General features: G+C 39.3%; 1 long non-coding RNA gene across 1 annotated transcript in view; it reads left to right on the forward strand.

The window, feature by feature from the left end:
* The window catches only part of LOC136842545 (uncharacterized), a 224,557-nt gene extending 216,871 nt beyond the window's left edge, over positions 1 to 7,686 (forward strand). The window contains exon 3 of the long non-coding RNA XR_010854263.1: positions 7,563 to 7,686. This is a non-coding gene — a long non-coding RNA (uncharacterized lncRNA). The remainder of the gene's footprint in view (positions 1 to 7,562) is intronic.
* The last annotated feature ends 4,754 nt before the right edge of the window (positions 7,687 to 12,440 follow it).

Consider the following 12,440-nt stretch of genomic DNA (forward strand, 5'->3'; position numbering starts at 1 on the left):
AAGTAATGCCTGCAGTGCACCACATGGATGCACTGATGGTACTACCACCCTACAGGGACTACCAAAGGTTCCTCATGAGGTACTGGGTAGTCTTGCAATCCTTGTAGTAGATCGTAAGGTTGACTTTTTTGTCTATATCAGTGGGTTTTACATGGGTGCTGATGATCTTCAGGGCTGCCTCATCTTTCTTGTACTCAGTGTTCATGTAGTCCCTGTAGAACAGTCTAATAGTCCTCTCACTCTCGTAGGGGAAGCGGTTCTCCTAACAGTACCACCAGTCGACAGCATTTCTCATTGCCCTGCCAACGCGATGGTAAGAATATCCGTAATCCACCAGGGTTTAAATGACGTGTCCAAGCTCATCAGAGGTGGTGTTCCAAGAATAACAGTGTGAGAGGGCATGACAATTGTAGGCGTTCATGACCGAGGATTTAAATCTTTACAGGCATGAAAGCCTTGAGAAGTGCTGATGACACAGATGTCTAAAACGGGAATGGTTCCTTCCACACTTCTCTCACACATGAAGTGGGGAGCATATTCCTCAAAGGTGCACCTGGGTGTCTCCACTTCATCTTCGTTGGAAACACTGATGAAGGTGTCATTGACATACTGAACATATACTGCTGGTCTGGGGATCCTACGGAAGGCACACTTCTCAACAACCTCCATATAAAAGTTGGTGAACAGCACACCAAGAGGAGAACGCATGGCTACTCCATCGATCTGCTTCCAAATTTGTCCTCGTTTATTGATGAATGGCACCTCCTTAGAGCAGATCTCAAGCAGGCACTGTAGTGATGCCTCTGGAACATTCCAAGCTGAGGTGAAATCATCTCTGGAGACCCTATCAAGGATCATCAGTGTTATTTCATCTAGGGGCACATTGGAGGGGTTTGTTGGCCTTGTGGAGAAGGGCATGTTCAACAGTGGAGGGGGCTGGTAATCAGTCAGATTGGTGCATGTGGTGTCCCTTCTGGTTGGGAAACATAGATGCCCACCATTGCAACATATGAGCCTCTTGTGAACAGTGCATCAGCGATGGGCATAGTCTTTATCCTGGAGAGACTTGAGGGTGAGGGCAATATCATTATAACTGAGATAATTAATGCTGCCACAGATGCTATACACCTACCCATGATTACAGGGGATTATAACGCTGGCTACATCTACAGCCAATGCCTGACTCTGACCTACCAGCTGGCCAAGACTTTGAACAAAATTTTGACTCCTTATGAAACCAGTCAACTCTGCATTGCTTCATTCACAGAGTTTCTTGAGGGCATTATTACATCTTTGGATGTGGAGAGCCTTTTCACAAAAGTGCCCATAGATGAAACAATACAGATGATCCTTGACAGGGTCTACAGAGACGATTCCACCCCAACACTGAACATTCCAGAGGCATTACTACAGTGCCTACTCGAGACCTGCCCTAAGTAGGCCCCATTAATTGATCAACAAGGGTGAATGTGGACACTGATCAACGAAGTAGCCATGGGTTCTCCTGTTGGGGTGCTGTTTGCCAACTTTTATATGGGGGTTGTTGAGCAGCCTGTCTTCAGTAGGATCCCTAGACCAGCAGTATACATTTGGTACACTGATGACACCGTCGACATCACTGACGAAGTTGAACTAGTGACACTCAGGCGCACCTTTGAGACAAGTGTGGAAGGCACCATTCCCTTTTTGGATGTCCGTATTGCTAAAAATTTCTGTAAGCCTGCTTGTGGATATAAATATGGCATAGATGTACCCCTGGATTCATTCTCCTTTTGAGTATGGTAGAAAGTTCTACCAAAACATCAAGAGATAAATGAACTTTGGACAGCTGCTGTTTGATTTACCTGCTGCTACAAAGAATCTCATTTGAGAGATTGAGAAACAATACAAACTAAATGGCATCCAGATGGCCTTACAGTTCAATGAAGTTTGCCCGAAAGATAATTTTCTTCCAAGATACTTGAACCTACAGCTACAAGAACCATATGCCAGAAACTCTAAGGGAAACCCAGCAGTTTCGCTGCTGACTCGTCCACCGCCAATTGGCGATTAAGAAATCTGAGGTGCCTTGAACAAGAGTGGGATGCCCATGGAGAGTATACCAATAAGAATGACCTTGTCCTCACCTTTAAGTCTTTCCAGAATAGGGACTATGCCCACCGGTGATGCATTGTTCACAAGAAGCTCGTGTGTTGCAATGCTGGGCATCTAAAAATCCTAACCAGAAGGGACACCACATGTACCAATCTGATGGATTACCAACCCTCCACTGCTGAGCTTACCCTTCTCCAGATGGGGCTGATCTACCACATATTGAAGAGGCCTAAACATGTTAAAATCGAGGTCCTCCTAGATATCATCTTCTCCCTGGAAGACCACAGCCTCATTAGGACTACTGATGATCTTCAGCCCCTTCACCTGGCAGAAGCTCTGACAGGGCGGGGATTCTGTTGGAGCTTCTTGATGATGAGAGAAATGAAGGACTTCACAAAACAACTCCAGAAGAAGGAGGACATTGTAATCCATTGAGCAGATAAGACAGCCGCTATCATCCTGATTCGCTTAGAGGAGTACCATAGGAAACTTGACAACATACTTGGAGATCCCTCCAAGTTCTCGCCGCATCACAAGGAACCCTGTCAATGGTGACAATGACTATCGCTGCCTACGATATAAGGAGGCCTTTGCCATCCTCCAATGGAAACCATCGCTAAACGTAACCCAGGAGACCTTTTTTTCTCCCCTCCACCATCAGAACGGCAGGGCGCGCCCCTGAGATAGCAATTTAACGCACCCTATGACCAAAGCTCCCGGGGCCTGGCGCTAACCAACCAGCGACTACATCGATCAGCCAGACTCGACCAGATGAGTCACTCTGCTTCCAGCCAATAGGAGCAGCCCCGCCCCAGCTTAGACAACCAATGAAAAATTGGCAAAAATTTCTGTAAGCCTGCTTGCTTAAGTAGCAACCTGCTACTTTAAGGAGTGTGCTCTATGACCAAAACTCCTGGGACCTGGCACCAAGTCAGCGCCTATATCAGTCAGCCAGACACTCTCAGGCGATTCATTCTGCTTCCAACCAATAGGAGCAGCACCCCACCTCCCAGCTTCGACAACCAATAAAAGATTGCCAAAAATTTCTGTAAGCCTGCTTGTGGGTATAAATATGGCATGATATACCTGTCCTCATTCGCCTTTCCAGTATGGTAGAAAGCTCTACCGAAGCGTCAAGAATAGATGAACTTTGGACAGCTGCTGTATGATTTACCTGCTGCTACCAAGAAGCTCATTCGAGAGAATGCGAAACTACATTACAAACTAAAAGGCATCTAGACGGCCATACTGTTCAATGAAGTTCGCTTGAGAGAGGGTCTTCTTTCGAGATATTATTATTATTATTATTCCAGTCAACAGTGAGAAATGATAACTTAAATTATGATCACATTACATGAATAAATTCGGCTGCATGAAAATTAGAAGGAAAAGTTGTTGGGAAATTGCTTCCTTTTCCAAACGGCTATCAAAAGACGGGCAAAAATGAATGATCCATAGAATATGCTATATAAGATCAACATACTACTTTTTTTCATAACAAATATTAACAGAAATAATACAGATGAAACATGTACACAATTAAGTCAACTTTTGCATTGCAAAAAAAGGATATAAAAGCAATATGATTGGCAAGTAAACTAAAACACTCATCCTTTTTTGGGCCCTTAATTTTTTTTAAATACTTAATTTGCAAATCTAAGAAATCTAATCATAAATTTAAACGAGGATATCAACCTCTTATAAATAGAATCACAATTAGCAAAAATTAGCAAAAAAGAAAGAAAACTGCTCTTCTAAGAACATAAGAGAATATGTCCATGTACTGTGATAGAAGCAAAAGCTCATAAATCTTTTCTTTATCAGAATTGCAGCATTAAATGAAATATCTTTGTGAATCTCGGGAGTCTCTTAGCTTCTAATGATCCCTGGACGTTATATAATAGCAAAGACAATGTACTGTATGTTCAAGCAATGGGCCAAACGCAGCAGAAATTATTCTTAACATGAATGAAGTTATTGTAGAACACCAATATATATATATATATATATATATATATATATATATATATATATATATATATATATATATATATATATATATATATATATATATATATGTATATGTATATGTATATATATATATTATATGTATATATATATATATATATATATATATATATATATATATATATATTTATATATTTATATATATATATATATATATATATATATATATATATATATATATATAATCACTGAAATCTATATTCGAATTGAAAACCTGATACAGACTTTCAAAACAGAGGAGTCTGACCTAGATTCAGATGGATATAGCTATGTATATGCAAAACGTTTCAGCCACGAGAAATAAAAGCGAAACTGTAGTGTCTTTGCAGGAGTTAGAAACAAAAGACATAAACGTAAAAGAGCTAATCCGTTCATATACTTGCTTTCCATCAAAGTTAGAATCCGACTATACAGAACGTCATATACTTATTTATATTTTGTGTGCAATTAAGTACACGCTTAGCTCTCGCAAAATCCGAAGAGCACAAATTATAAATTGCATATATGATGTTTCTGAAAATTTACTTGAAAGATTTCCGTAATTTTTGAAGAAACTGGTTAATAAAAACCTAATATAACAGAAAGACAATTACGAACTATGAAAGGGTAAGGGCTGAAATGTCTAAATCGTCACATCAACCTTCAACCGGCTCTTATACAAAATCCTGACATTTTATAAGCCAGCGGAATAACAGTGGACTCCGTGCTCAGGAATAGAGTCAGGAGGAATTTTCCGAAAATACAGTACATACGAGAACAAGTTTATAATGTTTAATATTCACATAATGTCCGTTCAACCGAATCATGCATCTGAAATATTAACTTCTGATGGAGGAATTTATTTAATAAATCTACTCGCACTCGCATTCCATTTGACAATATTTCTGAGATAGTGACCCCAAGCATTTTATAACCCGGTACATGTATTCACTTTTGCGGAGCGTTTAGTACAAGCCCGTCAGGGATTACCGTAAAAACATAAACAAAAGACTGTAAATAGCATAGAGATAATGACCACCAAGAAATATTAGTCCTAAATAACGACCCCCAAAAAACCTTGGGGGTCACTATCTAAGAAAGATGAACAATCTCTAACTTCAAACGAGTACTACTAAACTGCACGTATGTAATAAAACTACTAAATTGCACATATGTAATAAAATTACTAAACTGCACATATATAATAAAACATCAACCTTTTTGCATCTAAAAATAAACCAAATTGCGGCAATGTTTCCAATTTCAAAGATATCAGCAATATTTCGAGATCATCCATATAATAATGCAACATGGTAATAATGAAAATGCGAGTGAACAATAAAGATTTAAGTTAATAATGAAATAGATGTATGTTTCTTAAAGACTGCCACTGTCTTCTGCTGATATTACTGTTAGCTTACCTTATATTGTCGTATTGAATGTACTGCTAATATCTTTACAACAGTTGCCATTTTCCTATGCTACTCATTTTTTATAGTGGGTGTCCTTTTTTTATTATTGCAATAGTCGTTTCCATACACTAATATTTACAGTTATGAAAGTTTCGCTTTCCAAATGATAATTTCATATCCTCGATACAGACAGTAGTCAACCATCCACATAACATCAAATTAATTTTATATTTTTCTAAACGGATACGGCAGCAAATTAATTTCATCTTTTTTTGAACTAATACAATATTACTATCGCCTCTTCCCGCGGCGTCAGTTACGTAAACTGCTATCTTGGGCAACATAATTAACACAGACATTCCTAACCATCACTGCTTACTCTAGTGTTGAACTAGGCTTTCTGCTGTACATGTTGCAATGCCACATGCTTCCGAATATATTATGCACACTAAATCCGAGAATAACTTTCTGCCGGAATATCAGTCAAATGCTGCTCTTTGCACTGGAACTAGTAATGGTGCCAGCTTGACAACTGCGGGAAACGGCGGGTATATTTTGGAAGATGGCATTACGTAGGCAGTACGGCGCCCGCTCAGCTGAGCAGACGAATCAAATTAACTAAAAACATAAAATAAATGGCTTGAGTGGTCAAGAAACGAGCAAAACGAATCTTTCAGACTCTTCTCTTCCTCTTTGTACCTCATTGCCCCATCCAACGAAGTTCAGCTGCATTGTATTTGCCAATGTCTCTTTGTTAAAAATATTTCCAAATTGGATTACTACTATTACTATTATTATTCAGTATAAACACATATTCATATGGAACCAGCCAACATAGCAATTAGCTTGCTGAGTTCGGTTCCAAAGAACAGAATGACTGTACGTGAAGGGAGAAAAAACATGGCGACGTAGTATGTAATATGGAGCTAATAAATTATACAAATTTACTAAAATAATGACTAACATAAAAGGTTGCTGAAAATACTAAAGGTAAGGTAATGGTGCAGAGCACTTTCAAAGCAGTATTACAGCCTCCGAAACTTACGAGTACCACAAGGAAGACTGTAAAACAGCTGTTCATTATTGGCATAAAAGACCTAGGCTACTGATCAGCGTGACTTCATAAAACTGAATCTTCAGGTATAGGAACTAAAGATGAAAAAGTTATCTGGTATAGTTTTGGCCAGGCAGCTTGTATCCCGACGATGGGTTAAATCACAATTACAATTTATGAGAGAGAGAGAGAGAGAGAGAGAGAGAGAGAGAGAGAGAGAGAGAGAGAGAGAGAGACAGAGAGAGAGAGAGAAAGAGAGAGAGAGAGAGAATATTCCCTAGTAAATATTAACTGCATAGATGGGCAACTAAAGGGAAAATCACAAGCAGTAATGACTGTACAAGAAATGATAGGTAATCAATTAAGAGACATGACAGACAGAGAGAGAGAGAGAGAGAGAGAGAGAGAGAAAGAGAGAGAGAGAGAATTAAAACAGCTGAGTTAGAGATGTCCACTTGCTGCTCCTATCGGAAGAGAGAGAAAGAACGAGAAAAGAAAGACAGGAAAAACCCACTCTCCCAATCTGATCCACTGCCCTGAGTGTGTTCCTTGCTCTTGAAAAGCCCGGATACTGATTGAAAATGAAAATGGATATATCTCTCTCTCTCTCTCTCTCTCTCTCTCTCTCTCTCTCTCTCTCTCTCTCTCTCTCTCTCTCTCTAAGGCCAATCTGCTAAAATCAAAGCCATTATTGTCATTATTTCGTCGCGTGTTCCACCGATATTCTGTATTCCTAGGGTGACTCAAATTTTGCCGTTATTATAAATGAAATGGGTTATCAAGCTACTGTGCTCTTCATACTTTCAAACAACTATAGCAACTGCATATGAAAAGATTGGCTTTAGGCTTCAATGCATAGCTTCATTCATCATTTCCTGCAATCATGAAGCCAATGTATGGAACGGTACTGACAGGGCAGATACATGTAAAAGAAAAGACACATTATTAACAATGAATTTCATTTACTTTCAGTTGAAAGGAATTTCTCATTTCAGACTTGATTGCTTTGTCAGGGATTCTGGTAGAACAAACTGATACTACTGTATAAGGAAGCCTATAAGCAGGATTCAAGACCCGTTTTAATACGACACAAGGACTACATAGGACTAGTCAGGTGAGGTGAGTGATCATGGGCATATGCCTGTGAGAGAGCACTGTGACTGGCTGTCGAACCTGGGAGTTAAACCTGGGTTCAGCAGTGAAGCTTGGAAGTATACCAGAAGCTTACAGGGCTTGCCCCTCAAACGGGACAAAAAAAGAGAAATATACATGTGCTCAGCATCACTGAAGTAGTTTACATGAAAAATACTTATCTCATATGTATTTTTTTTTTTGCAATAAAATATGCCACCATTCCACATCCTTATTAAACTGGCACCTTTTGGGATGCTGATAGGTACTAGGTCATAAAAAATAAAATTACTTATAAACTATGAATGCAACGCAAACAAATATGTATACATGTATTATAGATAATGCAACTGCTCCACATCTATGCAGAGTAAATACCTTTTGGGATGCTGATAAGCTATTTGGTTGCAATTAAGTGAAATAATGTGCAAACAGGACTTTGTGATAGGATGTACAGACATCCTACTCAGCAGCTGATTTTTCAAAATACTGATAATGTCCAAGGCTGTTTTATAGATTTAGTTCTGACACAGACTAAGCTTTCTTGATGGCTGATTTGACGTCCAGACTTGGACAGAATGATAGTGGGAGGGATTATGCCATCTTCGAGGTATGCTGGTTTTCACCTGTTGATGAAGACCAGTCCTCATGTCCACGTAGATATATTTTGAAAATGGGCATTTTTGCGATCTAGATCGGGTTAGTGGCCCTTCCATGAGGTGTTGGAGGTTTATGGCCAATAATCAGCAGGGATACAAAGAGACAAATACATATATGATTCAGGACGCACTGTTTCTTTGTAAACCACTATGTTTTTGGGCACAGATAACTTTGCATTGTGCAAAAATAAACTTTGCAAAGTCTTGATACATTTTTTGTCGGTTGATGATGTTGGCAGAAAAAAATTACCTGCAAGACACGTGGTTATGCGGAATGCCATTTCCACAAGAGAAGCACCAATCTGTTTTTTGGGTGTGGTGCATAATCCAAGGAGGACCCAGGGCAATTGTGACTTCCAGTTGGGTCTCTCACATTTACCAATGCGGATGCCCTTAAGGGATTGGTGTGCATTTTTTCTACATGCTGGTAGCAGCTGGGTTGTGAGCAGTGGTGTGGTGAATTTTTAAATGCACTAATTTGGCTAGGGAGGTCTAAACATCAGAATCTCATTGTGATCCTCTGTCAGATGCTAAATCATCATAAACATCAAATGATGGAAAGTGCCTTGGTGCAGGCATGTGCTGTTGCTTTTGACACAGGTATTGCCTCTGGCTGACATCATTCCATTGCCATGAAGATGTATCTAAATCCATTGGTTGAGGGTAGGGGTCCTACAATATTGACATGCAAGTGACCAAATCATTGTGTGGGTTGAGAAATGTTACCAATGACAGAGTCTGTGCATCAGGTTATTTCACTTAATGTTACCAATGACAGAGTCTGTGCATCAGGTTATTTTACTTGTTTGGCACTTTGTACAGTGTTTGGTCTGTGATTTTACATCTCTTTTTTTGCTCGTGCCAGATGAACTTCTGACAACAATTTGACTGCAGTTCTCCAAGAGGGGTAGGAAAAGCCATGGATGAGGAAAAGTACTTTTTACTAGAAGGCTGTTGGCACTATGGGGTAAGAGTGGCAGGTGTTGGTGTCTTACAGGACAGTGAATCCCGTGTTGTCAAATGGGATGTCTTCCCACTGTAGATTTGTCATGGATATTTGGTAGTAATTTTTTGGTGTTTGAAGATGTGTATCACTGAGCTCATCAAAATCCCTGTTGGACCCCATTCATTTCTATTCTAAAGAGTGCATTTACTAGCAGGTTTATTTTGCTGGGCATATCGCATATGGTGCATACTAATCCAGGAAGTTGTGAAGGCTGATGCTGTTGATGATCAGAGTATGCATCTTGATTTTGATTAGGGCATGTCTGAGTGGCTGATGGACTGTTAGGATAGTGAAAAGTTTACTTTTGAGTAGGTGTCTGAAGAGTATGGTACTCAGACATACAGCAAGAACTTCCCTGTTGAAAGTGCTAAATTTTTTTTCAAGATTTTCTTTAAGAAACCCATAGGTTTAGTTGTTCTGCTAATTAATTATTTCATTTGCAGCACCCATTATAACAGTACTTGTGTTCATTGTGGGTGTCAGTCTGACCTTAAGGTTGGGGAATGCCGGAGTGGTTGCATTTTCCAGGGCATCTTTGGTGGCTCCAAAAGCACCACACAGGCAGCACTCCAACTGAGAGTCTTAATGTTTCTGCGGACAGTGCCATTGTTTTGTACAACTCCTTGGAGGAACTGCTGGTAGTTGTTCACCATTCCCATGTATTCCTGTAGTTTTCATAGTGGTTAGAGTTGGATTTCTGGGATCTGACACTTTGGAGTGAAGGGGCAGATGACCCAGGAATTCAATGGGCAATGCCCTGATGATGCACTTGCCAAAGCATACCACTAAACTGTTATCTCAAAGTAGGGACAGCATGAACCAACGTTTGTCTCAGCATACCCTTGCTGTTGTCTCCCCCATCGATGTTCTCAGCAGGAAGAGAGTACACTGGGTACAAGCTATCATTAACTGGTATACATCAACTTATGTGATCCTCTAACCCTGCATTTCAGAGGCAGAATTGTATGTCTCCCCCCGCAAAACCACACTGATGGTTTGGTCATCGAGAAGGGAGTCAGACTGAGGTTTGTGTTGTTTGTATTTGTTTGTTCATCAATAGACATCTTATGATGGTTTCCTTACTAGATCCTCTTACAGCAGTAGGCATTGCCATAGTCAGTCCATTCACAGCCAGGGGTTAGGTGTGTGTTTGGTCTACCATGCTACTGAAATTATCTTTAATTCTCAACAGAACTTGGAGGTCACATGGCCTTTTTATTAGTACAACTTCGTGCTCTCGAGAATGTGAAGCCAGAGCTGAGACACCCTATTTGGTCTGTAAATGCCTCCTCTGTTGGTAGGACATGGCTTTATTTAATCTGTTAGCCAACAGAGGTTAAGTGCAAGAACCATGCTGGCCTACCAAGCTGTTCATTCCCAAGGCACCAGTGTAAGGAAATCCAAAAACAGGATTCTAGGAAACAACAGAATTTTATTAGGGAGCTCTGACCCGTTTTAACGCCATGCAGAGTTCTTAGTAGTTACAGCTGATCGGCTGCACATGATCGAAAGCATGAGTGACGTATAAGTAGTGACTGTGAGAGGGCTCCGTGATTGACTTGAAACCTGGCAGCTAAACCTGGCTTCAGCAGAAGAGCGTGGAGGCTTACAATATAATTGATGTCTTATAGTTGTGAGTTAACTACGGCTAAACTCGCTAAATTTTGTGCCTATGGATCACCAACTAGACTTAGCTTATGGTAATCCTATCTTTGCTCTTGAAATAATATTTAAGAAAATTAATTATGCTTTTTAAAATCTGTTAAATTTACCTGGTTCTAATACATCTATCGACTTGGACAGAGGAAAGGACAAAATACACCATATTATTCATTGCTAAATTGATTCCTATTTGACAGACCTATCTCTTCGTAAATGTTGAATATCCCTACACGTTTCGTAAAAACTGTAGAGAACACTGAAGTAACTGAGCTTCACATTGCTTTAGAGTTCAACCATTTCATATTTTTGGGAGACCAAAGAATTTCATTAATGAACGATCAACAAAAATTATATCATGAAATGAAAAAGTATCTGTGTCGAAGCAACTCTCCCTAATGAATCTAATGGCGTACAAAATGAGAATGAAAACTTCGAAATATCATGCGGTAACAATTTCAAAGTCAGCATGAAATATGAATTTAGACATTTTTGCGAAATATCATGCGGTAACAATTTCAAAGTCTGCATGAAATATGAATTTAGACATTTTTGCAAATTTCATACCACCTCCCTTTCGTAGACTAAATCATTTTAAAATGACAGTGGTTCTTACGGAAAAGAGTAGCGTTTAGACTGAATACTTAACCGAGGTCTCCGTTTACTAAAAATACTCTTTCCTTATCGTGAAAAACAGTGTTGGCTTTTTGCCTCGTTCTGAAACCTTTAAAAATGCTTCCACGGAAAACTGGCTCAATCTATTTATATTTCTTCATTGTATGAGTCCAAAAGTATTTTTCGTTCGTGGTGTTTTGTTTTTACATTAACCCAGTTTTCCTTTTCCTCCAAGGTTTTACAGGGACATCCAGTTCATATTGCTTTAGGTATGCAAATACGGTACATGAAATTACATATACACACACACACTCACACACATATAAATATATATATATATATATATATATATATATATATATATATATATATATATATATATATATAATTTCAAGTGGATCTTGTCCTCCCCTGGGGTGAAATTTTCTTGAAAGCTTTATTGCCACGAAAATATCTATATTAAAAAATAGAAAGAAATATAAAATTAAGTGTCTAATCCATAGTTTTCGAGGTCGTTGAGAGGAATAGTGACACTCCCTATGCCCTTAAGTCCAAGTTCAGCGCCCATAGGAATGGGGGGTGAGAAGGGATGAAATATAAAATGTCAAAAATGCTGGGCAATGTAACTGAAGCAACTATTTTAACAGGAAAGAGGAAAGAGAGAGAGAGAGAGAGAGAGAGAGAGAGAGAGAGAGAGAGAGAGAGAGAGAGAGAGAGTGCAGGAATTACTGTGCTGACTATCCCTTTTATCTAAATATTACTGTGCTGACTGTCCCATTTATCCAGGATTTACTGTGATGACT

The sequence above is a fragment of the Macrobrachium rosenbergii genome, chromosome 10 (genome assembly GCF_040412425.1).
Source record: "Macrobrachium rosenbergii isolate ZJJX-2024 chromosome 10, ASM4041242v1, whole genome shotgun sequence".
NCBI classification, from domain to species: domain Eukaryota; kingdom Metazoa; phylum Arthropoda; class Malacostraca; order Decapoda; family Palaemonidae; genus Macrobrachium; species Macrobrachium rosenbergii.